The sequence below is a fragment of the Moschus berezovskii genome, chromosome 13, assembly GCF_049115385.1.
Source record: "Moschus berezovskii isolate FMDL1 chromosome 13, NW_MosBer_1.0, whole genome shotgun sequence".
NCBI lineage: Eukaryota > Metazoa > Chordata > Mammalia > Artiodactyla > Moschidae > Moschus > Moschus berezovskii.
This window is the reverse complement of record NC_142472.1, coordinates 10,036,911-10,063,702: the sequence shown is the minus strand read 5'-3', so window position 1 is coordinate 10,063,702 and position 26,792 is coordinate 10,036,911. Positions and strand designations below refer to the sequence as shown.

The 26,792-nt window shown below is 45.5% G+C and overlaps 1 protein-coding gene across 13 annotated transcripts in view; it reads right to left on the bottom strand.

Annotated features, from left to right (window-relative positions):
* The window catches only part of GGACT (gamma-glutamylamine cyclotransferase), a 55,131-nt gene extending 28,596 nt beyond the window's left edge, over nucleotides 1–26,535 (bottom strand). For 5 of the 13 annotated variants that reach the window (XM_055426623.2, XM_055426626.2, XM_055426620.2 and 2 more), the window contains exons 1-2: nucleotides 25,844–26,378; nucleotides 20,733–20,895 (exon numbers count right to left, since the gene is read on the bottom strand). The gene's annotated coding sequence lies outside the window, so the exon portion shown is untranslated. The other 8 variants (XM_055426619.2, XM_055426617.2, XM_055426621.2 and 5 more) reach the window with 8 other exon arrangements.
* Nucleotides 26,536–26,792: the final 257 nt, after the last annotated feature.

Below are 26,792 nucleotides of genomic sequence, written 5' to 3'. Positions count from 1 at the left end.
GGAACACACTCTAATCAGTATCATGAAAACATATGAAAATATACAGCAGACTGGTAAAAGTAAACATTTAGCCAAATTCAGAATACTCTAATTCTGTAATATGGTGTGTTAACCACTTAATTGTGGTACAAAGGTTAAAGGACAGAATACTAACAGACTTATATCTATAAGATGTTTTATCCGAGTCCCCTGGCAACCACAAGCAAAAACCTACAGCAGATTCACAAAATACAAAGAGAAAGGAACTGGAGCACACCACCAGAGAAAGGCAACAAGAGAGGAAGGAACAAGGGAGCTACAAAACAGTCAGACAACAGTGAGATGGCATCAATAAGTATTTACCTACCAATAACTACCTTAACATGTAAACTGAATTTTCCAACCGAAAGACACGGAGTGCCTGGACAGCATTTAACAAAAGCAAGACCCAACTATATGTTGCCTACACGAGATTCACTTCAGCTTTAAGGACACACATAATCTCCAAGTGAAGGGATGGGAAAAGATACTCCAAGCAAGAGGAAACCAAGAGACCAGGAGTAGCGATACTTAAAATCAGACAAAACAAAAGCCAAAAATGGTAAGAGACAAAGAGAGAGGTCAATCCATCAAGAAGATATAACAACCATAAATATATTAAAGTTTGTTAAAGTTAAGCAAATAGTAACAGACCTGAAGTGTGAGTCAAGACAGCAGCACAGTTAAGAGCAGGGAGCGTCCAGACCCCACTGTCATCAGTGGGCAGATCCTGCAGACAAAAGTCAACAAGGAAACACTGGACTCGAACCACAGAGTGAACCTAACAGACACATACAGAATACTCCGTCCAACGGTGGCAGAGTAAACATTCTTCTCAAACACACGTGGAACTTTCTTTAGGATCAATCTTATTTTAGGTCACAAAACAAGTCTTCACAAATTGAAGAATACTGAAATCACAGCCAGTATCTCTTCTGACCACACTGGTTTGAAACTAGAGAGCAACAAGACAAAACCTGAAAAATTTACAAATGTTTGGAGATTAAATGATACACTCCTGAACAATCAAAGAGAAAAATCAAAAGACAAATTTTAAGATTTTAACCCTGCCATTTGCAACAGTATGAACAGCATGAGGTAGTACAGTGGCAGTCAGACTGCAGTATACTGTGATCGGACACACTGTACCTTAAACATAAACAATGTTATATGTCAGTTATACCAGCGAATCTGGGGGGAAAATCACTGGAACAGTCTTTTGGGGGTGATGAAAATGCTGTAAAGTTAGATAGTGGTGGTGGTTGCATAATCTTGTGAATATACTAAAAACCAATGAACTGCACACTTTAATATTGTGAATTTCATGGTATGTGATTCATATCTCAATAAAAATAACTGGTAAAAACAATCAATGGAACAAAAGAGAGTCCAGAAAGAGAGCACATGTGTATGGCTAGATGTTTCTGATGTAAGTGGCAGGGCAATTCAAGAATGGACCGTCTGCAACAAACGATGCTGAACAATGGACTATCCACATGAAAAAAGAAAAAGAACTACAACTCTTATCTCACACCATATAAATATACTTACAATGTATCCAACTGCAAGAGCTAAAATTCTAGAAGAAAATCTTTTATCAGGAAACAAGAACAAATAACTTAGATAAGCTGGACTTCATCAAAATCAAGACAGTCTGCCCTCAAAGTGCATCCAGGATTACACGAAAAGCCAAACAGAGTGGGAGAAGCTGTCTGCAAAACAAAAATCATATATCGGATAAATGACTCGTGTCCAGAATATACAGACAACTCTTAGAACTCAAGAAGAAGCAAAAGAAGCCGATTAAAAATGGGCAAGAGATTCAAACAGATACTATCCCAATGATATATGAATCTCAAGTGAGCAGCCGAAAAGATGCTCAACGTCACTAGGGAAATGAAAATAAAAACCACAGTGAGATACTATCATACACCCACCAGAATGAGCAAAATTGAAATGATTGCTAATATCAAGTCGTGGTGGCAAGGATATAGGGTAACTGCAACTCTTGCACCTTGCTTCTGGGAATGCAAAATGGTGCGGGATCTTTGGGAAGAATCCAAAGTTAAACGTATAAACCATATACATTTATATAAACCATATAACCTAGCAGTCTCACTCTTGGGAACGCTCCCATCATAAATGATTTCCTACATCTACATAAAGACCTGTACATGAGTGTTTATGGCAGTTCTATTCTTAATAGGCAATAGCTAGAAACAACTCAAATGTCCATCAACTTGAGTATTCATAAACAAACTGAGGGATATAGATAGAATAACACAAATAAATCTCAAACGCATGTGCTGAGTGACAGCGGCCAGACACAAAAGGCAACATGCCGTTAAGTGTCCAATGAGGTTCTGGAAACAGTGCACCGAAGTGCCAGGAATCGGAGCGGGGACTGCTGAGGGCAAGGCTCGGGGAGAAGCCCAACAGAGGAGCACGAGGGCACCTTCTGGGTTGGAGGAAATGGTCCGCATATGATTATGGGGCGATTCCGTGAGTGCATACGTTTGTCACAACTAACTTCACATTTAAAAAAAATTCACTGAACTTTAATTATTAAATGGGTATATTTTTTTCACACCCAAATCAATAAAACCTATTTATTTTTTGAAAGCCTTAATCACACATCAGCATTTGAACAAAATCCTTTTATCCACCATGATTTTACTTGCTTCTTGTAAAATGTTCATACTCATGAATTTTAGGCCTTGTCTTTGCCCAAGTGACTGACCCACTCCTCTCCACTCCAATTTGAACGAAGATGGCTGAGAAGCCCTTCTCTGTTAGCTTCTGCCCAGGGAAGCTCCACTCAAGCCCATTTCCAGAGATAGCTTCAGCTGCCCCAGATCAAGTTCCAGCCTTAATAGTATGGCTATGTGGCATCACACTTCCCAGCTGCATGAAACCCCCTGGTCAGCCAGGCCCCCCTGAAGACGGAGTCCCCAGGGAAGCAAGCACCTGTGAGGCCCGTCTCCACTGTTCCCCACATGACCCTCCCAGGTAAGGACCCACAGCCACCTGCCAGCGTCCCCGACCTCGCCAGATCCCTTCGGCTTGCCTGCCCGTTTGGTTTGGTTTGTTACAGGCATTTCATTTTTTCACATAATGGATCTCTGTTTTGCTAGACTCCTGTCCAAGTTTTCTGTTTATGTGTAAGTGTGTTCCTGGGACACAGTGTCCTCAGGGTACAACTGAGTTATTTTCTAAAGAAGCAGGACATGTGATCAAGCAAGACTGATGTGTATGTGGAGAAATCTCTGCTGTCCAGAGCACTGCCCACGGCCCAGGCTGCACCCTCCCCCGTCTACTCCAGGGCTGGGGGTCGGGGGAGGGGTGGGGAGGAATTTCATCGCAAGCACAGGCCCTCAGACCCCATCAGCTGTGACCTATCTCGAGTTCCCAGTCACAGGAAGCAGGCCCCTCTTTCCTCCCTGACTTCGGACTCTGCTCGGCGGTGAGCTCTTGGCTACACTCACCTCTGTCCCATTACACATTAATATTCCTGGGACACTTTCACCTCTTGGGTTTGGTATTTCTAGTTAAAGTTCTCATATTAACCCACCATTACTTATCTAAACCTCCTTGAACTCACCATTAATTATTAATATCTAAGCTTCCTTGGACTCTGTTTTATTACTTTTTGTTTTCTCATATAAGCAAAATTTCCATAATATAGTCACACACTGCCCCTGTAAGCTGCTTGTTCCTGATGGTTATTAAAAGGTGAGACCCATGTCTTACCTTGTTACTCCCATTTCTGACCCAGTTTAGAGCTTGTCTTGCCACTGAGGGCTCTTCTGAGACACGAGGACTCTCCTCCCTGGTGATACAAACACCCGAACTATGTGATTTCAAAACGCTCCCCAAGTGGTCCTCCTTTGCTCTCTTCAAAAGGAAAACAGATCTGCGCATCAATAGCCTGTTCCTTAGAAGAACTCGGCTGCTCTGCTGCCGAGGCTGCTCGCCACACCACCACCTGGGCCCTGGGTGGTGGGAGGGCCGCCAGAGGGGCAGCTGGCTTCGGGATCAGACCGGCCTGGGCACTGACGCTGGCAAGCGGCGGGACCACTGAGCCTCAGGGTCCTCCTCCATCCTGTGGCTCAGTCGTGCCTCCCAGAGGCGGGTGGGCACCCCTGAGACGGCCCAGGTGAAGTAGCCGGCACGGAGCCGTCCAAGTGCAGGGACCCAACAAACAGCAGTCTCAGCCTGCTCTGACAAAACCACCACGAACAGGCTGAGTGACGGACCACATTCATGCCTCACCGTTCAGGAGGGTAAGAGGTCTGAGGTCAAGTCCACCTTCCGGTTCACAGAGGGCATCTCACTGTGTCCTCGTCCAGCGGAAGGGGCAGGGAGCTCTCTGGGGTCCCTTTATAAGGGGAATAATCCCATCCATGAGGGCTCCAACCTCATGACCTAATTGCCTCTCAAAGGCCCAATATCCAAATGCGATCACGCTGGAGGTCAGGATTTCAACATATGAGTCTTGGTGGGAGGACACAAACATTGAGACCACAGATAGTAGAGTTACTCTGAATGACACAAACAACAAAGAATGTTACTAATTCTGCTCAAAAGATCACCCTCCAGAATCTCCCTGCCCTGAGAAGACGGCGGAAACAGAGCCTTGCGGCCTGGGGCGCCTCCCAGGCCATGCTTGGCTGCAGGGCTCTGAGGGACTGTGTCCAGGGCCGCCCCTGGGGGACCACACTCAGCCTCGCTGGGAGCAAAATCCCATCCTGCCTACTGCCCAGGCTCAGCCATGAGGTCAAAAGACCAGAAGTACACGGAAGCACTGTTTAATTTTTCCATGACATCAGAAGCCCCTGCCCACCAACTCTAGACTTTCTATACAACAAATGGCAGGGAGGGTAACTCGTCGATTTCCACCCTCATAAACACTCTTTAGTTCTGCATAAACACCACCCTCTCCAAACCTGGTGTAACCGACAACCACAACCAGCGCTTAGACAGAACTAGGAACCAAGTACACCTCCAAGAGCTCGTATCTTAACTGATTTAATCCTCACAGCAACCTACGAAGCAGGCACCTTAATTTCCATCTTACCTATAAGAAAACTGAGACAAGAGTGTAGGTAGAAAGTGCTGGACTTGCCCAAAGCCACACAGCCAGTAAGCGCAGACCAGCTGCCTCCAGAGTTCAAATGCACTTATCCCCTGCCCTGGCCCATGACACTCCAAAAACACAGGGCAAAGTCAAAGGGTTCCTCATCCTGAATCATAAGCAGTTTATCGAATCGTACTTGGATAGGTTACCTTTACATCCATTACAGGCTGAATGAACTGTGTCCCTCCAAACTCACATGCTGAAGTCCAGGCCTCTGATACTGACATCAGGCTGTGACTGCACCGGAGACGGGGTCTTTAGAGGTGAATATGTTAACGTGGGTCACTGGGGAAATTTACTGCAGCAGGACTGAGGCCTTAAAAGATCTGGCTGCCCACATGCACTGGCCCGGAGGAGAGACCACGTGAGCACACAGGGAGAAACTGGCCTGGAGGAGAGAGACCACGTGAGCACACAGGGAGAAATTTTTTTCCTTCCGGTTACTTCATTTTTACTGTTTCACCTGTTTAGCAAACACATCAAGGTGTAACAGGTTTATTTCACACTAATACACGTCTCTGGAGATTTCTGTCGAATAAACAGCAGATTCTTTTCAAACAGCCACCTCCTCACTTCACGGCCAGCCCAGAGCCACCAAGACCAAACCGTGGTGCAGCCAACCGGCCCTCCAGCCCGGGGAGGAGCCGCACCTGGATATTGGGCCTGCGGTATCCCGAACCGAGAGGGATGAGCTCCGGGGTCTGAGCCCCCCATCTGGGCATCTCCACTCCCCAGCAGCCTCAGGCACCCACCCCTCCATTCTCCATGTGGAGACCCCGCTCCCTCAGCCTCCACCCAGCGCCCTGGCTGGGGGGCTGCCCGACTGCTCCCCCGGGGATACTCTGGCCCCTTGCTCATGGCCCGGCTCGAGCTGGAGCCCCCACTAGCCTCTCCAAGCCATCTCTTCTCCCAGCTCTCCCTCACTGGCATCAGACTCCCCAGGCTGCCTTCATGGCCCCCTTCTCCTGCGGCCTCTACCTGTACCTGCCTCTAACAGTCACAGTCCCAGCCGGCCTCTCCCTGCAGATCCTCTCGCCCACCACCCTCACCCCTGAGCCACACTGAGCTCCTGAGGCCGAGCGTGAAGCCCCTCAGGGGCTCAGGATGCCCGTGTCCTGCCCAGCTGTTGGGCAGCTCGGCCACGCTCCCATGACTGTGGCCCGAGCCCCACCAACTTGGCCCCTGCCCCCCAGCCCTGCCCAGAGCCCCTCAATGACAACCTCTGACAATTACCCGGCACCCCACACTGACACCTCCCCCCAAATCCGGCCCACCCCACGCTCCCCAGCTCGGTCCTGCTCCGTCCCAAATCCGGCCCACCCCGCACTCCCCAGCTCAGTCCTGCTCCGTCCCAAAGCCTCCTGGTCTTTTGCATCTGAGCGTTCCGCCCCACCTTCCAGTTACCCGCTCCTGCCAACCCTCTGAAGGCCAGGGACCCACCGGACTTGTTCCCCTGGAACAAAACCTGTGTGGAGAACATGCACGGGCTCATTCGTCTGGTCCTGGGAATGCTCCTTCAGCCAACTGTCTCTATTGTGATCACAAAGAAATAAACGACAACAAAGCAGTGTCCCAGCAAATATTTGGTTGCAATATTAGCATAACATCCTCCAGGTTCATCCATGCTGCTGTGAACGGCAGGCCTGCCTTCCTCTTGTGGCTGAGTAAATTTATATGCGTGTGTGTATAATCCCATGTATATAATGAAATACTGTACACATGCATATACAGATACACACATTTTATTCACCTTTCATCTGCTGGTAGACACTGAGACTGCTCCCACACCTTGCCTTTTGTGAATAAGGTTTTTCAGTCTATATTGATGCTGCTGAACAATCTCTCACTGGTGGATTAAAGAGGATTCATCATATTCTGGATACTGTAAAAACAGGGAAGGCAAGCTAATTTTCGCAAGACTTTCTAGCAAAGATGTTCTCTTAGCCTTCATCTATATGGAAAGTTTAATTAACAAGAAAAGCAAATTTTCCAAACATTAACATATGTACAAATACACATCTTTTCTTAGAAAAATGCTGTGAGTCCAAGTTATACAAAAAGGAAAACAAAATACATAAAAACAAAGATAATACTGAATAAAACATATCTCAGGCTAACTACAAGGTGGCCCTTTTCAAATGTAGTGCTTATTAGTCCTCTGAATCTCCCTAGCGTTTTCTGTAGCTATGAGACCATTCCCGAAGCAGTAGTGCTGAGTATACATTTTCTTTTAATCTTTATTTTTGGCTGTGGGTCTTTGCGGCTGCATGGGCTTCTCTCTGGTTGTGGAGCACAGGCTCTTGCGGGCTTCGCAGCTGTGGGCACGGGCTCAGTAGTTGCAGCTCCTGGGCTCTAGCGCACAGGCTCAGGAGTTGTGGCGCTTGGGCATAGCTGCTCTGCGCCATGCGGGATCTTCCTGGACCAGGGATTGAACCCATGTTCCCTGCGTTGGCAGGCAGATTCTTTACCACTGAGCCACCAGGCAAGCTCTGAGTATACATTTTCCTAAGTAAACAGTTTATGCTTACTCTCTTATGATTCCAGGTCGGCCTATGTGTAAATATTAAGCAACAAACCTAACCATTTTAACACTGTGGAAGAGGTTACATTTTTTGCTCTCGACACCTGGTGTCACCAGCATAACACAGTACAGGGCTGTACGTACTCTGTGCTGGGTGTGTCCACGGCGGCCGCAGCCAGGCCATCGCGGGCAGGGAAGCCCACATGCCCAGCTCACAGCTTCAGCCAGCGCCCAGGGAGCTGTATTCTCAGGAATCACACAGGTTTAAAGGATGTTTTTTTATATTTGCTTTTCAATTCTGAATGCATTGATGCAAGGAAAAGACTGGAGCGAAATAAACCTGAAATACTTTTTCTCTGGATGTAACAGTTCATGAGTGATGGCCTGTCACCAACCCCTTCAATCTTCTGGCCCTGTATGTCCCCTGTCTCCTCCCCAAATTCAGTTAATCTTTAGACTGGCTTGCTGATAGTGTGGCCAGAAACTAAATATCCAAGATCTGTGAATACATCATTCTTTCACGTAATTCATGTTCAGGTCAGACTTCAAGGAGGGTAGATTTCAGGAAGGAGAAACACAATCCTTCTGACATCATAAGTAAAGGGCGCAGTGCAGACCCGTGAGAGGACGCGTGAGAACTGTGGAGCCTGGTTCAGCTGCCTGGCCCCCGAGTAACGCATCTCAGTACGGAAAGTCCAGGCGCAGCGGCACTTGTAAGATGAGACTGAAAAGTTACAGCCCTGGTACTTCGCAACTTGAAAACCTGTGTTAAAACGAGGTAACTACCTAGTAGCTCTCATGTGTTTCCTGGCACAAAGGGGTCCCGCAAAGCCCTCTCTGCAGAAGTTGGTTTCTCATCATTGAAGTCCAGGAACAGATCTGCTGACCGGTCAGCAGTAAGAAAGCACGGGTAGTTTTGTACACAGTCGGCATCTCATCAGAAGACTCTGAAGACGATGCTGCTTGGCGGCTGTACGCATGTCACTTGGGAAGCACTCAGAACACCTGGTCCTTCCCATCTCCTTCCCCTTCCCTCCTCCTTCCCCTTCCCACCTCCTTCCCCTTCCCTCCTCCTTCTCCTCCCCCTGACTGCTTGTTAACGAGGCCTCCCCCTTCCTCCCCGACTTGGTCATGTCTTGGATGAGCACCCCCCCCCCCCGAGTGGTCTCACTGCCTCCAGGCTGCCCTCCTGAGTCCCAGCCTGGGGCTCCGGTGGGCAGCCTCTCAGATTACCCCCATGATCCTGCCCCTTGGGTGAAGGTTGGGTCCAGGGATTCGCTTCAAATGGAACACAGAGGAAGTGATGGAGTGTCACCTCCGAGGCTGGGTTATAACAAGACCCTGGCTCCATCTGAGCCCCTCGCTCTCCGGAAAGCCAGTGACAAGCCTGAGTCAGGGGACACCCACATGGAGAGGCACTGAAGTCTCCCAAGAGAGACAGAGGGAAACCAAGGCCTGCGGGCTGTCACGTGGGTGAGCTCAGATGCCCCCAAGTCAGCCTGGAGCAACCACAGTCCTGCCAGCCCGAGCTACAGCCACACAGCAGAATGGCCCCCCAAGTCTCACCCTCACCCTCACCAACCAAACTGTGGGCGGGTATGTGTTGTTTGCAGCCACTAAGGCTGGGGTAACACATTCAGAGGGTCAAGTCTCTTCGTGCTGTTCACAGTGGTCAGCCACTGTCCAGCCCCATCTCTCTCTGCCTCACACTGCCCTGGGGGTTCAAACTGGCCCCAGCTCCAGGAGTTTAAATCCCAAGGAGAGTCATGCTAGGTGCACAGGAACCCTCAGAGAAAAGGCCAGAGCACACGCCCAGGACACAGGAGTAGGTGCTACTCCTGTCAGCGGGGGAGCAGGGCAGACTGAAGGACGCGTGCTTTTGCACTGGACGTGTCTCACTTCCTCATCAGACGGAACCCTGATGCCGTTAGCCGTGTGACCTTGTTCAAGGTGTTTCATCCCTCTGAACCACAGTTACAGAACGTAAAAAATGGGGCTAATAATGCCCGCCTCCAAGACTGATGTATGAGGATTATATGAGACAATGTATTCAGTACATCAAAATTCTGGCACACGGTGGTTTTAGTAAGTATCAGCCCCCTTCTGAGAGAGGATAAATCAAAGAATTATCATAAGGACTAAGCAGCAGAGTGTATCACAGATATGTAAGTACTTGGCACAGAGCTTGTGTCCAATAGATGTTTGCTCCTTTTTAACTCATCCATAAAAAAAGTCATACCCTAGTCATTTAGCGTGGTTGAATGGTGTCCTTGATGATGAAGTTTAACCTTTTACAAACAGAAAAAACACTGAATAAATCAGGTCTCTCTGCATCAATAATATACGCATTATATAATTATGAAATAATACTATAATAGTTAAGAGGTGGAAGGCCCCCAAGTGTCCATCAATGGACAAACAAACAAAATGTGCTCTATACATTATCATCAGCCCTGAAGAGGAAAGAACTCCAGGCACACACTACAGCATGGGCGAACCTTGAGGACAATGTGCTAAGTGAAATGAGTCAATCACAAAAAGACAAAGACTGTTACGATTCCACTTACAGGAGGTGCCCAGAGTCAGAGAAACAGAAAGGAGAACGATGGTTGTCAAGGGCTGCAGAGAGAAAGAAACAGGGACGTGTTAACTGGGTGAGAGTTTCAGTTCTATGGGGTGAAAGAGTTCTGGAGATCTGTGTGCAACATTATAAATATACTGAACTGTACACTTAACAATGGTTAGGATGGTAAATCTTATGTTTTTAAAAAACCACTATTAAACATAAGAAAATGAACTTTCAAATGATGCAACTGGTATCATTTCTGCTTACACGCTCACCATGCTGATTCATCATGGCCTGTGCTACAGACGGGTCTATGCAGTTCGTGGCCCGGAGTCAAATCTGTGTTATGCTTCAGGAGTTGCTCTGGAGTCTGCTTTCCTGATTAAATATCTGGGATTTTTTAGGATTAATCTAATAAGGGAAAATGTGGAACCTGATACATTTCACTAATACTTGTTGTTACCACTGGAGAATTTTAAGATGTTAAAACAGGAAGAAATTACATTTTAAAGTAGAATAAAGTGAAATCGAGACTTTAATCGAACGAAATTATTTGCCTGAGGTCATAATTACAGGCAGTAATTATGAGAAAAACTGGAAAGAGAAACCATTTCCTGGCTCCCTCTACAATCCTCTTCTAGGAGGAATCGACTTGCACCCTCCAGAACGCCTCTGAACCGCACTGTTTAATACGCCGCCACCAGGGGGCAGCAGGTGCATTAGTCCGGTGTTCTAAATCCTGGACTTAAAGCCCCAATAAATTTCCATCATGCCTTCCTCCAACACCCTCCAAAAAATACATATATCTTGGGGCAGGAGGAGAAGGGGATGACAGAGAATGAGATGGCTGGATGTCATCACCGACTCAATGGACATGAGTTTGAGTGAACTCCGGGAGTTGGTGATGGACAGGGAGGCCTGGCGTGCTGTGATTCATGGGGTCGCAAAGAGTCGGACACAACTGAGCGACTGAACTGAACTGAAGACTTTATTAATACCAACAAGCATAAAGTTTAAAGAAAATCCATCATAACTCTTAAAACAAAGACTTGGGTCCAATGGAGGTAACATCCTTACTAATCCTTCAGTATTTTTGATGTACTCCAGTCTAACTGATGAGTTGGTGATGGACAGGGAGGCCTGGCGTGCTGTGATTCACAGGGTCGCAAAGAGTTGGACACGACTGAGTGACTGAACTGAACTGAATAAAGGTCAATCAATACGTTAGTTTTAACTAAAAAATGCCTTAACCACAGAAACCCATTTCTTTTCATTTTGAACTGAATTTTCCTGGTACTTGCCTCTGAGACTTCAGACCACAGCAACCTGAAGCTCTTCTGGCCATCTGTCCTCAATCTCCCTTCCTTGGTCAGACACATTTTTCTTTCTGATGCCCTATGTCACAAAGGAAGGTCTGTCAATAGGTCAGACCCTCCAGCAACTTTACAGAAGCAAAAGCAGAGAGAGTCTGGTCACAAAGTAAAACCTAAACTATTCTTCCAATTAGATGACAGTAAGGTCCACTCTTTTTAAATGATTCTACTACCCACCAGCGTTAAAGCATCTGCCTGCAATGTGGAAGACCTGGGTTCGATCCCTGAGATGGGAAGATCCCCTGGAGAAGCAAATGGCAACCCACTCCAGTATTCTTGCCTGGAAAACCCCATGGATGGAGGAGCCTGGTGGGCTACAGTCCACGGGGTCGCAAAAAGTCGGACACGACTGAGCGACTTCACTTTCACTTTTCACTACCCACCAGAAGCTCAAACCACGGCAGCCAATGGGTAAGACCTGAATTTACAGATAGGCCCTATCTCAGCAATGACCTTGTCCACCCACGACCTCACAGTTTGACCTAATGAGAGCGGTGAGGGACAGCAACACAAGGGACACTCTGGTAATTAGTCCAGGAGTCAAGCCACACTTGCAAGCAACGGTGACCAGTGGCCATGGTCCTCAATCATCCAATGGGAGCTATATGAGCTTTATTTCACAGATCTCAAATGGTTTTCTTCCTGAGCTCAGCATGCTTTCAGAAGGAAAAAGGGATTCAAACACAAGCATTTACTGCTGCCCCAGACACACAGGAGCAGTCCATTTTTAAAGGACAACAGGGTTCACCTAGCTAAAAGGCACTCCAAGAAATCACTCTCTGCCTACACCCATTTGCTCTCATGGAATTAACTATTCACCAATTAATCTAATCTAGCATAAAACTGATGAAAAGAGAAATCACAGTGCTAATGGTAAAACACATGTCTTTGGAAGCAAGACATGCACCAGACACATACAATGAATGATCACTGCAAAACGCATCATGGTCCAGACACTACTCTGTAAACCTCTGCCAAATACGATGTGTCAGTGGGTGAGATTCAAGGAAGACTCTTATCTGTAAAATAATCTGGTTTTAATTTAGTTGTTTTCTGATATAGAATGTTAAACATATTAAAATGTATAATATCACCAGAGTACCAGATTTATATTTTATATTAAATTATAAATTAAATAGATTTTATTTATTTATAATTTAATTTAAATAATTCAATTAAATATATAACACATGTATTTATATTAAATATAAATTATATTTATATTATATTAAATTATAATTTTATATTAAACTATATTAAATATTTATAATGGGTATATAAAATAAATTTATCTCAGTAATTTATTCAAGAATTATTTAAAATATTTCTATGATACTCAAAAAACTGAAATCAGATAATTAAAAAACAACACACCTATTAAGGTGGCTCAAATTTTAAAAACCTGACAATATCAAGTGCTGTCAAGGGTACAGAACAACTGGAACTCTCATACATTCCTGATAGAGATACAAAATGGTGGGGCTTCCCTGGTGACTCACCAGTAAAGAATCTGTCTGCCAAAGCAGGAAATGACAGTTCGATCCCTGGGAAGGGAAGATCCCCTGGAGAAGAAAATGGCAACCCACTCTAGTATTCTTGCCCAAGAAATCCTCTACACAGACGAGCCTGGTGGGCTACAGTTCATAGGGTTGCAAAGAGCAACAACAGCCACTTTGGTAGACAACTTGGCAGTTTCTTACAAAGTTCAACATACACCTACCCCCGACCCAGCCATCTAGTCCAAGGGACCCACCAAAAAACTTTTGATCACATAAAATCCCATATACAAATGTTTGTAGCAGCTTTATTCATAATCACCAAACACTATGAAGAATCCAAATGTTCAACAGATGTTCAATAATGGAAGGATAAACTTGTGCTATGTCCATAAGATGAAGAAAGGATCCACATGTGGGTGGAACTCAAAGATGTCTTCTGAATGTAAGAAGCCAGTCTCAAAGGTTACATACTGTGTAACTTCACTTACGTGACGTTCTGGGAAAGGAGAAAGGATAAAGATGGAGACCAGCTGAAGAGGGATCAGAAATTAGGGGTAGGGTGAGGGTTTGACTTCAAGGGTGCAGAATGAGGGAGGGGAACATTTTCTGGGTATTTCTGGTGAAGGGAGCGCTCCATAAGGTTACAGGAATCAATTTTAAAACTCAAAGTATTATACAACAAAAAAGGTCAATTTTACTTTATATAAATTCAAATAATAATAATGACTGAAAGCATGAGAGCATGCAATTGATGTAGAACAATGAGATAAAAAGAAAAGGTAGATGTAAGAATAAGCGCATTCTGAATTAAGCTAAGATGGCATACATTAATTGTTATAATTAAAACAGACTAAGAGATATATTAATATAAAACCAAATACAATGAAAGAGCTTGCTTTGATCTTGTTTTGAATAAAACAGCTGAACAGACTATTTTAGATGACTGGGGATATTTGAATACAGCATTACACAACATTAAAGATTTTCTGTTAATTGTTAGGTAGGATTATAGTTATTTAAAAAGTAAATTTTTGAATAAAATTCAATACCAAAATATTTAGGGGTGAGGGATACTTCCAGTTCAAGAAGTAGAGTAGAAGGACACGAGCTTATCTCCTCCTATGAAAGCAATAAAATTGCAACTACCTCTTAAACAATCATTGACAGGATGACCCTGGAATCCACCAAAAAAAGATACCCATGTCCATAGACAAAGCAGAAGCCTGAGATGGTAGGAAGGGCACAATCATGATAAAATAAAATCCACACCCCCCCCACCCCCGGGGTGGATGAGAAAGCCCACAGACCCCAGGGCTGAGTTGTCTCAGCCAAAGGACTACCCCAGAGGGAGTACAACCCCACCCATCAGCAGATAACTGGATTAAAGTTTTACTGAGCAAGTCCCTGTCCACCAGAGCAAGACTCAGTTTTTCCCACCACCAGTACCTCCCATCAGGAAGCTTACACAAGCCTCCTAGTCTGCTCCATCAGACGGCAGACAGAAGAACCACAATCCCACAGTGGCTAAAACAAAAACTACATTTTGGGAAAACAATGGGGAAGATGCAAGAAATGTTCACCAAAGAACTAAAAGAACAAACAAACAAAGATGAATAATACATGAGAAGGAATCAACAGCAGAATAACTGAGGCAGAAGAACGGATAAATGACCTGGATACAGAATGCTGGAAATCACTTGCTGCAAAACAGAATACAGAAAAAAGAATGGGAAAAAAAAAAATGAAGACAGCCTAAGAGACCTCTAGGACAACATTAAATGCAACAACATTCGCATTACAGGGGTCCCAAAAGGAGAAGAGAGAGAGGGAAAGAACCTGAGAAAATATTTGAAGGGATAATAGCTGAAAACTTCCCTAACATGGGAAAAGAAATAGACAACCAAGTCCAGGAAGCACAGGGAACCCCAGGCAGGATAAACCCAAGGAGGAACATTGTGAGACATAGTAAATTAAAGACAAAGACAAAATATTAAAAGCAACAAGGGAAAAACTACAAATAACATACAAGGAAACTCCCTTCAGGTTGTCAGCTGGTTTCTCAACAGAAACTCTACAAGTCAGAAAAGAATCGCATGATATATTAAAGTGATGAAAGGGAAGAACTTACAACCAAGAGTACTCTACCCAGCAAGCCTCTCATTCAGATTTGATGGAGAAATCAAAAGCTTTCCAAATAAGCAAAAGTTCAGAGAATTCCGCACCACCAAACCAACTTTACAACAAAGTAAAGTTCTCCAGGCTGGAAGCACAAGAGAAGACCTACAGAACAGAAATCCCAAACAATTAAGAAAAGGGGTAAACAGGATCATAGATATCAATAATTACCTTAAATGTAACTGGATTAAATGCACCAACCAAAAGACACAGACGGACTGGTTGGATGAAACATGTGCATATATGTACTTCCACTTATCACATCACCTGCGTGACCCCCAAACTGTATGCAATTATTTTATATTGTTAGGTTAATCACATCCCCATTATGGCATGCAACTGTAATTATCTTTTATTTTTTGTTTGGCTATTGTGAAAACTGATAAACATCTTTTACAATTGTGATTATGTAACTATTACTCACTTAATATCACTGTATCAGGATTGGTCAACAGAAAAATAACAGAATTATATATCACAAAAACTACTATTTAATAGAAAAACCTGTAATCACTTTTTATAATCTAGATGCATATCAATTATCTTGGAATTTTTTGAAAAATACAAATGCCCAGGTATTGCTTCTTTTTCTCTAAAGTTCCAGATACATTTCTAATGAGAAGCCATGTTTAAGAACACCAGAACTATATGCTGATCTTTTATTCCTATCTAGTTTGTTTCATTTATTTCTATTTCATATTCAGGGCTCCCATTTCATTTAGTTTATGTTTTCCAATTTCTCCATCTCTTTTTTTTGATGTTCCTTCTCAAGCCTTTATCAAGCATAGTATAAAAGCTTTGTATACATATATAAATATGTATTATATATATTTTAGAAAACTTATGAATTTTTGCCTAAGTAAAAAAATGTATGACATTTTGATTCCACTTGTTTGACTTAGTATGAATAGAATACTAGATTTCTAATTTAAAAAGTTGGCATGCAAAAAGCAACCAGTTCCCTGTATAGCACAGGGAACTATAATCAATATCTTATAGTAACCTATAATGGAAAATAATTTCAAAAATAATATACGGGTATATGAACTGGACATGGAACAACAGACTGGTTCCAAATAGGAAAAGGTGTACGTCAAGGTTGTATATTGTCACCTTGCTTATTTAACTTCTATGCAGAGTACATCATGAGGAACGCTGGGCTGGAAGAAGCACAAGCTGGAGTCAAGATTGCTGGGAGAAATATCAATAACCTCAGATATGCAGATGACACTACCCTTATGGCAGAAAGTGAAGAGGAACTCAAAAGCCTCTTGATGAAAGTGAAAGAGGAGAGTGAAAAGGTTGGTTTGAAGCTCAACATTCAGAAAACAAAGATCATGGCATCTGGCCCCATCACTTCATGGGAAATAGATGGAAAAACAGTGGAAACAGTGTCAGACTTTGTTTTTTTGGGCTCCAAAATCACTGCAGATGCTGATTGCAGCCATGAAATTAAAAGACGCTTGCTCCTTGGAAGGAAAGTTATGACCAACCTTGATAGTATATTAAAAAGCAGAGACATTACTTTGCCAACCAAGGTCCGTCTAGTCAAGGCAATGGTTTTTCCCGTGGTCATGTATGGTTGTGAGAGTTGGACTGTGAAGAAGGCTGATCGCCGAAGAATCGATGCTTTTGAACTGTGGTGTTGGAGAAGACTCTTGAGAGTCCCTTATACTGCAAGGAGATCCAACCAGTCCATTCTAAAGGAGATCAATCCTGGATGTTCATTGGAGGGACTGATGCTAAAGCTGAAACTGCAATACTTTGGCCACCTCATGCGACGAGTTGACTCACTGGAAAAGACTCTGATGCTGGGAAAGGTTGGGGGCGGGAGGAGAAGGGGACGATGGAGAATGAGATGGCTGGATGGCATCACCGACTCTGTGGACATGAGTTTGAGTGTACTCCGGGAGTTGGTGATGGACAGGGAGGCCTGGCGTGCTGTGATTCATGGGGTCGCGGAGAGTCGGACACGACTGAGCGACTGAACTGAACTGAACTGAACTGATATGTATAATTGAATCAACTTGCTGTGTACCTGAAACATTATAAGTCAATGACACGTCAATAAAATATATATATTAAGAAAAAACAGCTGGGGGTGAAATGACATAGGTTCTGATATTTGCTTCAAAATTCTCCAGAAGCAAGCCCACGAGGAAAAACTCAAAAAGCAAAGAAGGGAGGGCAATTGAAGCCCATATGGTAAAGCTAGGACGGTGTGTGGATTCTGCCACCATGGGTTCAAGAGGGTTTACTGTGCTCTTATTTGAGGAGGGCGGGGGATATTTATACCCTGATGCTGGGAAGATTGAAGGCAGGAGGAGAAAGGGGTGACAGAGGATGAGATGGTTGGATGGTATCACCGACTCGATGGACATGAGTTTGATCAAGCTCCGGGAGTTGGTGATGGACAGGGAAGCCTGGCGTGCTGCAGTCCATGGGTTGCAAAGAGTCGGACATGACTGAGTGACTGAACTGAACTGGAGATGTTTATTAAAAAAATGATGAGGGGAAAGAAACCAGGGACTCATTTTTCACAAATACTCCCAAGAATGCCATCTAGCTGTTCTTTATTCATTTAGAAGATAGATTAATTTCCCTTCACAGCTTTTAAGGCTTTTATAATCTGCACCTAACTTTACAGAAAACCAAGTCAAGAGAGAAAGAGTAATTCAAAGCAGCTGTGATTTGTCTCAAAAATAATGGCTTAAAGAATGCTTTTAAATCTCCTTTAATGTTCATAAATGATTAAGACTATCATGAGCTGTAGAAATATTAATAGTTTTCATTAATTTATCTGCTGTATCTACCTAGGTGCAGATGACAACGGCAGGAAGAGGTAATTAACGTTCAGAAAGTTTTAAAGGCAGACGTAGGGATGGACAGACAAGACACAGCATAATACAAGTTCTCTCTAATTTACTCTTTCTCTCTCTGCTTTACTCTGGTGTAACTCCAACGGTCAGAGGTCTATAAAAGCACTCCCAACCAACTGGAAACAAGTTCTTCCTCAGTGGGGGTCTGTTAGGAGGGAGGCCCAGCTCTCAGCCAGTCAGTATTAATGGAGAAGAAAATACTCAATACTGGGTTGGCCAAAAAGCTCCTCTGGGTTTTTCCATGAGATGCGACTGGAAACCTGAATAAGCTTTTTGGCCAACCCAGTATTATAATATGAATTTTACTTATCATCCGGCAGTATTTAAGGCTATTATGCAAAAAGAATTATACAGGCAAAAACAACAGAAAAACCAGAAGGTGAAACAGCTGCAGCTGCAAAACCCCGGCAGGGTGCAGAGCAGGAGTGACCTGGAGGGGACAGGGGCACGGGGGCAGAGGAGTCGGTCAGAGAAGACCCTGACCGCCGCTCCGCGGAGACACAAATGGGGAGGTTTTGCAGAAGCCCACCTGCACGGCACCACCACCGTCGGAGAGGCCCCAGGAGCCTAGGGAAGGCCGAGCAACCAGGATAACTGTCAGCACCTGGCCCAGAGCTCCGACCGCCCAAACGTCTGGGGAGCCACCGCCAACCCAGCGAGGTGATGGCAGAAAGGCCCCCAAAGACGCCCGTCCTCAGCCCCAGAGCCGGTACAAGGGGCTCTATGGATTGCGTGCAGTTCAAGTTAAGGGCCTGAAGATGCAGAATTACCCTGGATGCTCCAAGGGGGACCAATCGAACCACAAAGCTTCCAAGTGGAGCCGTTCTCCTGGCTGGGGGGCCCCTAGGGACACAGACGGGCTCTCTTGCAAGTGGAGGCTGCAAGGTCAAGAAAACACACTTGCCTCCAGAGCTTCCGGGGGTGGGGGGACACAGCCCCGCCTGCCAAGACCCAGATTTCAGCCCAGTGACGCCCAGCTGGACTCCTGCCCTGGAGAACAGGACAATCCATCTGGGTGGTTTCAAGCTCCGGCAGGACCAGGAAACTAAGACAAAGTCAGACCCGCTTCCTCAAGTCACCAGGCCTCTGCCGGAGCCCTCCCCTACTGCCACTTTGCCTCCTCACTTCCCCATGAAGAAGGGTACTTGTGATTAAAAGATGTGCCGTCCATGTCTCACATCTCCACTCAAAAGTATCCCACCCCACCCCCCAGAAAAGCTCTCCTGACCCTAGACACTGCTTAACCATGCCAGGCGAGGCCAGGACCCCACTCCAGGCATTCTCTTAGCACCTGCTCCTCTCAGCTTGGGCCTGGCTTGAATGAATTCTTTCCTTCAGAATCTACACTTATTGAGTGTTGACTAAATGCTAGTTCAGTTCAGATTAGTGGCTCAGTCGTGTCTGACTCTTTGCGACCCCATGAACTGCAGCACACCACGCCTCCCTGTCCATCACCAACTCCCGGAGTTTACCCAAACTCACGTCCTTTGAGTCGGTGATGCCATCCAGCCATCTCATCTTCTGTCATCCCCTTCTCCTCCCACCTTCAATCTTTTCCAGCAACAGGGTCTTTTCAAATGAGTCAGCTCTTTTCATCAGGTGGCCAAAGTATTGGAGTTTCAGAGCACTACACAAAGGAATTTTCGTGGGTTCTCTCACTCAAGCCTCCCCAAAACCCTAGCAGGTACACGCGATTATTATCCTCTATCTTTTAAATTAAGAAGTTCAAAAGCACCCAGCCAGTACGTGAAGCCGGGCAGTCTAACACAAGAGTTGGTGCCCTTAACCATGCCATTAGCATCTGCCTCTTACATGAGAAATGTGAATTCCAACACCTTGTGCCTTTATTAACAAAATACTCCCAGTATTCAGCACAGAGTAGATAATATTTGCTGAATATGAACAAATAGGACAAAATGGCTTTTCCACCTACTATTCTTTTTATTTAAGAAAACTTTTTCATTTTGGGAAGTCAAAGATATACAGAAGTCATAATATGATGACCCCCAAAATACCCATCTCCCAACATCAAAACTTGTCAATGTAGGGACCATCTTAAAGGCCAACATTTAATCAAATTAATATTATACTAGCTGGTAGAAAGAGTATTATTTTTCAGAATCATATGTACCTAGTTTTCATCATATGCTTATTAATCTGTGTTAACAGATTTTTTTTTAAAGAGCTTAAAATGGGCAGGTATTTCTTCATGAGACACAAAACAGGAATACTGTAAAGGTGAGATTGACATTTTTTCCCCTATGTAAAATTAAATTTTTCTTCAGAGCATAAATACTGTAAACAAAGTTTAAAAAAATGGGGAAACAGTTGTAACATATTTGAGAAAAGATTAGCATCCTCAATGTATACAGAGTTCTTACAAATCAGTAAGAAAAAGACCAATGGCACATTATCTAGAAAAAAGAGATTTCAACAGATTCACCACTATTCCTAAAAGATAGAAAGACAGGACTTCCAACTGACGCCCTCTGTCAGCATACTTTCTCTGGGGCGCTACAGTTTAGAACAGGAAACACGCCAGAAAAGAGGAAAACAATTCTCACCTGTCAGCTTCTTTCTTCAAACCCGCGTAGCCTTAGAATCCCACATCAGAGTGAGTCTGAAGAGTGTCTGACCTCAGAATCCTTCCAAACAGGATGCCGGGACAAGTAGTTCCCCTTCACAGTGGGACCAGAAGTCCATGGACCAAGTGTCCGGTTCTCAGGCCTGCGGGGGTGAGATGAAGAGGAAGGTGAGTGAAGAAAGCTGAGTGTTTAAGAGACGAGGGCTTAAAGGCTAGAGCACCCAGCCCCTTGGATGTGTGGCTTGGAAGGAAGGGACTGCCATTCAGTGGAAGAACATGACCCAAGGGGTCGAAGGATGCCTAGAATAGAGGCATTGGTGTAGCTGCTGCTGCTGCTAAGTCGCTTCAGTCATGTCCGACTCTGTGCGACCCCATAGACGGCAGCCCACCAGGCTCCGCCATCCCTGGGATTGGTGTAGCAAAGGGGCCCAAATTTCTTGACTTTGGGAAACAGCAGTGATAGCCTCTCCTTCAAATAAGGAAAATAAGAATGGAGTGTCTCTTCAGCCATCAGGGTAAGATTATTTCAGGAATACTGAGTTTCCTGGACGAGGATTTGAGTCTTTTTTTAGAAAAAGATTTTTTTTTTTTTGATGTGGACCATTTCTAAAGTCTTTATTGAATTTGTACAATATTGCTTCTGTTTTATGTCTTGGATTTTTGGCCATAAGGCATGAGGGATCTTATCTCCCTGGCCAAGAATCAAACCCTTGTCCCCCTGCACTGAACTGCCAGGGAAATCCCCTGGAATCTTTTGAAAGTGAAAGTCACTCAGTCATGTCCCACTCTTTGCAACCCCATGGACTATAGAGTCCCTGGAATTCTCCAGGCCAGAATACTGGAGTGGGTAGCCTTTCCCTTCTCCAGGGGATCTTTCCAACCCAGGGATCAAACCTGGGTCTCCCACATTGCAGGCCGATTCTTTACCAGCTGAGCCACAACAGAAGACCAAGAATACTGGAGTGGGTAGCCTATCCCTTCTCCAGGTGATCTTCCCAACCCAGGAATTGAACCGGGGTCTCCTGTATTGCAGGTGGATGCTTTACCAACTGAGCTACGAGGGAAGCTCAAATCTTTTAAAGTCCTAAATAAAGAAAGAAAAAAAAAATTCAGGGACTTCCCTGGCAGGGGGCGCAGGTTCGATCTCTGGTCAGGGAACTAAGATTCCATATACTGCATGGTTCAGTTCAGTTCAGTTCAGTTCAGTCGCTCAGTTGTGTCCGACTCTTTGCGACCCCATGAATCACAGCACGCCAGGCCTCCCTGTCCATCACCAACTCCCGGAGTACACTCAAACTCATGTCCACAGAGTCGGTGATGCCATCCAGCCATCTCATTCTCCGTCGTCCCCTTCTCCTCCCGCCCCCAACCTTTCCCAGCATCAGAGTCTTTTCCAGTGAGTCAACTCGTCGCATGAGGTGGCCAAAGTATTGCAGTTTCAGCTTTAGCATCAGTCCCTCCAATGAACATCCAGGATTGATCTCCTTTCGAATGGACTGGTTGGATCTCCTTGCAGTATAAGGGACTCTCAAGAGTCTTCTCCAACACCACAGTTCAAAAGCATCGATTTTTCGGCGATCAGCCTTCTTCACAGTCCAACTCTGACATCCATACATGACCACGGGAAAAACCATTGCCTTGACTAGACGGACCTTGGTTGGCAAAGTAATGTCTCGGCTTTTTAATATACTATCAAGGTTGGTCATAACTTTCCTTCCAAGGAGCAAGCGTCTTTTAATTTCATGGCTGCAATCAGCATCCGCAGTGATTTTGGAGCCCAAAAAAATAAAGTCTGACACTCTTTGCACTGTTTTTCCATCTATTTCCCATGAAGTGATGGGACCAGATGCCATGATCTTTGTTTTCTGAATGTTGAGCTTCAAGCCAACCTTTTCACTCTCCTCTTTCACTTTCATCAAGAGGCTTTTGAGTTCCTCTTCACTTTCTGCCATAAGGGTAGTGTCATCTGCATATCTGAGGTTATTGATATTTCTCCCAGCAATCTTGGTTCCAGCTTGTGCTTCTTCCAGCCCAGCGTTCCTCATGATGTACTCTGCATATAAGTTAAATACGGCCAACAAATAAAATAATGACCTGTTCAACAGTTAGAAAAAACATTCAAACCACATCTGAAGCATACTTGCTGTAAATGGTGACTCTAATTAAGGATTTAGGTCTACCTTGCAGTTTATGCAGACACAGTAGATAGAGGAACAAGCTAAACCGTACTCTACAGAAAGCTGAATAAACCCAGAACGAGAGCCAACCAGAGCCAACCAGGCGATACCAGCGAACCATGGCAGTAAAGAAACCAACAGGACTGCGTCAGACCAGAGTCAGCAAACTACGGCCCTCAGATAACTCCCACCTGCAGGTGGAGTTCAAAACAAAAACCTTTGGAAACAATTTTCCTAGAACACAGCCATGCTCATTCACAAATCATCTATGGTTGAGTCTTTACAGCAACACAGCTGAGTAGCTTCAATGGAGACCACATATCCTGAGAAGCCTTAAACAGTAACTAGCCAGAGATGGTGGAGCCTGGTGGGCTACCATTTATGGGGTCGCACAGAGTCGGACACGACTGAAGTGACTTAGCAGCAGTAGTAGCAGCAGCAGCAGCAGCAGCAGCCCTTTTCATTAAGTCTGTCGATCCCCTGTCCTGGACTAAGAGACAATAGACACTCAACAAAACACCTTGTGTGGCCCATTTTGATTCACACAAGCCAAGCATAAAAGTGCATTTCTGAGGCAATCAAGGAAATCTGTGGACTGGGTTCTAGAAAACATTAAGGAATTGTCAATTTGATAAAGAGATTACAATGGTATTTTGGTTATACAATAAAATGACTCTTTGGAGGTACATACCACACTAGCTGGGCTTCCCGGGTGGCTCAGTGGTTAAGAATCCGCCTGCCAATGAAGGAGACCCGGGTTTGATCCCTTGGTTGGGAAGATCCCCTGGAGAAGGGAACAGCAACCCATACCAGTATTAATGCCTGGGAAATTCCACGGACAGAGGAGCCTGGCAGGCCATAGTCCATGGGGTCGCAAAAAAGTCAGGCATGACTTAGCCATAACTAAACAAAAGCAACTACCCTAGACAGGGGTGAAATATGTTATCTGCAATTTAAACTGCTTCAACAAAAAGACAAGCAGATACAGCCAAAAAAAAAGAAATCGTTTTAATCAACTTAAATCTAGTTGACGGATATATGGAAGTTCATTATACCATTCCCTTCCCTTTTAAATTTGCTTTAATAAAAAGGAAATTAAAAATCAGCGCTCTGATCAAAAACTAGAGTTTATCTCCACAAGACCTTTCTCTCTAGGGAGGCTTCCAGTCCCACCGTCCTTACAGAGTTTCATCCCCATTTCTCCAACACGGTTACAAGATCCCCTGGAGCAGGAAATGGCAACCCACTCCAGTATTCTTGCCTGGAGAATCCCATGGACCGAGGAGCCTGGCAGAATATTGTCCATGGAATCACAAAGAGTGGGACACGACTGAGCCTGCATGCATGAGGGCACAGTCTGCTACCAGGAATCCACTCCTCTGCCTGTAAAAATTCTACCCTGGGTCCAAGGTGAAGCCTCACCATGACCTCCCCCTGTCCTCTGGCTGGAATTCATTTCCCAGTGCTCTAACTGCCCTTGGGCACTTACTTCACCTTCCAGAAATGTTAGCTATTTACCATGTCTATTACCTTGTGATGTCATACAAACCCGAGACTTCTACTAACTGTAAACCAGTTTGTAAACCAGTTTCAGGGGGTATAATATGGTGGCATAATAACAACTTCCACATTGTAATCTCTGCTTACTTTCTGCCTAGCTCTCAGATCCAATCTAGGCAAGGTCATCTTGCCCTGAGCAGTTTTACCGACCAGAGCAAGCTTCAATTAAAGAACGAATTCCTGTTACACAAGATGCCCGGACTAAGAGACAATAGACACTCAACAAAACACCTTGTGTGGCCCATTTTGATTCACACAAGCCAAGCATAAAAGTGCATTTCTGAGGCAATCAAGGAAATCTGTGGACTGGGTTCTAGAAAATATCAAGAAATTGTCAATTTGATAAAGAGATAACAATGGTATTTTGGTTATACAAGAAATGCCTGTTTAACCAACACTCTCTTCATAAAGTCTCTAATCTGAGTGTTACCTCTTGGATGAAGAAGGTACTAGAAAAGAGTAAGATCGCTTGAATTTTGTCCTCCTGTCGTCACCTTCCTCGGGACTGTCCGTTTGCAAACAATGCTGCAGTAATCTCCACGCCCAGCGGCGCCCTAGCCCCTTGGCAAGGCCCAGCGGACTTGAGTACAAAGCCCTCAAATACAGAGCCTGACTCCACCTGCAAGAGCTGACCCAGACTGGCACTTTCAAGATCTTACTACATAAAATAAGAGGGCAGTGAACAGATCATTTAAAAACTTAACACGACGTTCTATCTCTGCTCTATTCTTCCCACAATCGGCTACCTAAGGTCAGCGTGAATAACCACCTTCTCCAGGTCTAGCGCTAATAGTCAGGACCCTGGTTTGCAAGGTCAGCCAGTCCAAAACACTTCTGTACAAAGGTCCACCAATTAGAAATTAATTTACCTTGGCAAACTCAGCTTTTGAAACACAAATGCTCTCTACCCAGGCAGTCTGCTTATTCAGGAACTTCTGGTTTCTCCAGGGAGTCGTTTTAGGAAAAACAAGGCATTTGGGGAAAACGTGGGCAACCTGCAGGGGTCTATTATTAGCATTTCAATAAATTGAGTGAGACCAGGGAGAACGGTCTTCAGTTACAGGAAAAAGTACATAAAAACGTGTGTGTGAGACCTACACTTTATATTGGTCAAATCCAACTGATTTAGAGAGACCTTTTAGTTTTTAATCCAAGATTTCTCCCTGGGACATTAGGCAAAGTTAATATACTGCTTTAAGAAGACGTGGCTCCAAGTCTCATTTTCTTATCAGTTCAATATTAACAGTCAGCCTGGAGTCAGGTATATTTAAAAAAAAATCGTGCACCAATAAATTTAATTATAAAAAAAATCGTGCACCAATAAATTTAAGTATTAAAAAAAAAAATCGTGCACCTCTTTGGCGTTACCAGTGCGGCTGCGGTATTATCTTTGGCCAACAGAGTGAAAGCTCAATAAGCATATCTCCTAATCAAGGCAGTAAAACATTTCTTCAAAAACTCAGCGGTGTCACTAACAGCTCCAAAGAAGCCCGAACTCAGCAGCTGACAAGTGCCAGATGTTCTCGGTTTTCTTTTGCAGCTTTCTGGTCTCCTCGCAAACAGGGATCTCCAAAGTTACACACAGAAGCAGCAGACCCGGAGATCCTTCTCTCGGGGGCCCTGCTGAAGGGCCGTCACGCCTTCCTCGGAAGAGGCGGCGTCTAGCCCTGGGCACCTGGCCGAGGCGCCCGCGCGGCGCTGCGCGGGGCCGTGTGGACGCGCTGGCGGCCCGGGACCGCCCTTGCCGCCGCTCCCGCAGGCGCCGCGCCCCGCCACGGCCGCGGCTGTGCCGGTCCCCCGGCCCCGCTCCCGCGGTCCCGGCTACGCGCCGGCGTGCGGCGCCTGCGGGCCCGGGGCCCCCTCGCGGCGGCGGCGGGGACGGACAGGGGCCCCGCCGCGGCCCGCGCCCGGCGCCTCACCTGCCTCGGAGCGCGGCGCCCTTCGGGGAGAGCCGCCCCGAGCGACCGAGCGGGAACCCCGGCCGGCCGTGGCTGGGGCGGCCGCCCCCGAGGGCGCCCCCTGGAGGCGGGACGCGGCACCCGCCCGCCCGCGAGCGCCGCGCGCACATGGAGCACACGCCGGAGCCCCGAGGGCGCGCACCTAGGGCTTCTCCACGATGCGTGCGCTCCAAGGCGGCCCGCCTGGGCGGCCACGGTCAGCCTTGAGCCCATGTTGGACCCAGACCCACCGGGGACACACACACAGACACACACACACAGACAGACACACACACACAGAGCCTTGAGTCCATGTTGAACCCAGATCCACCGGGGACACACACACAGACACACAGACACACACAC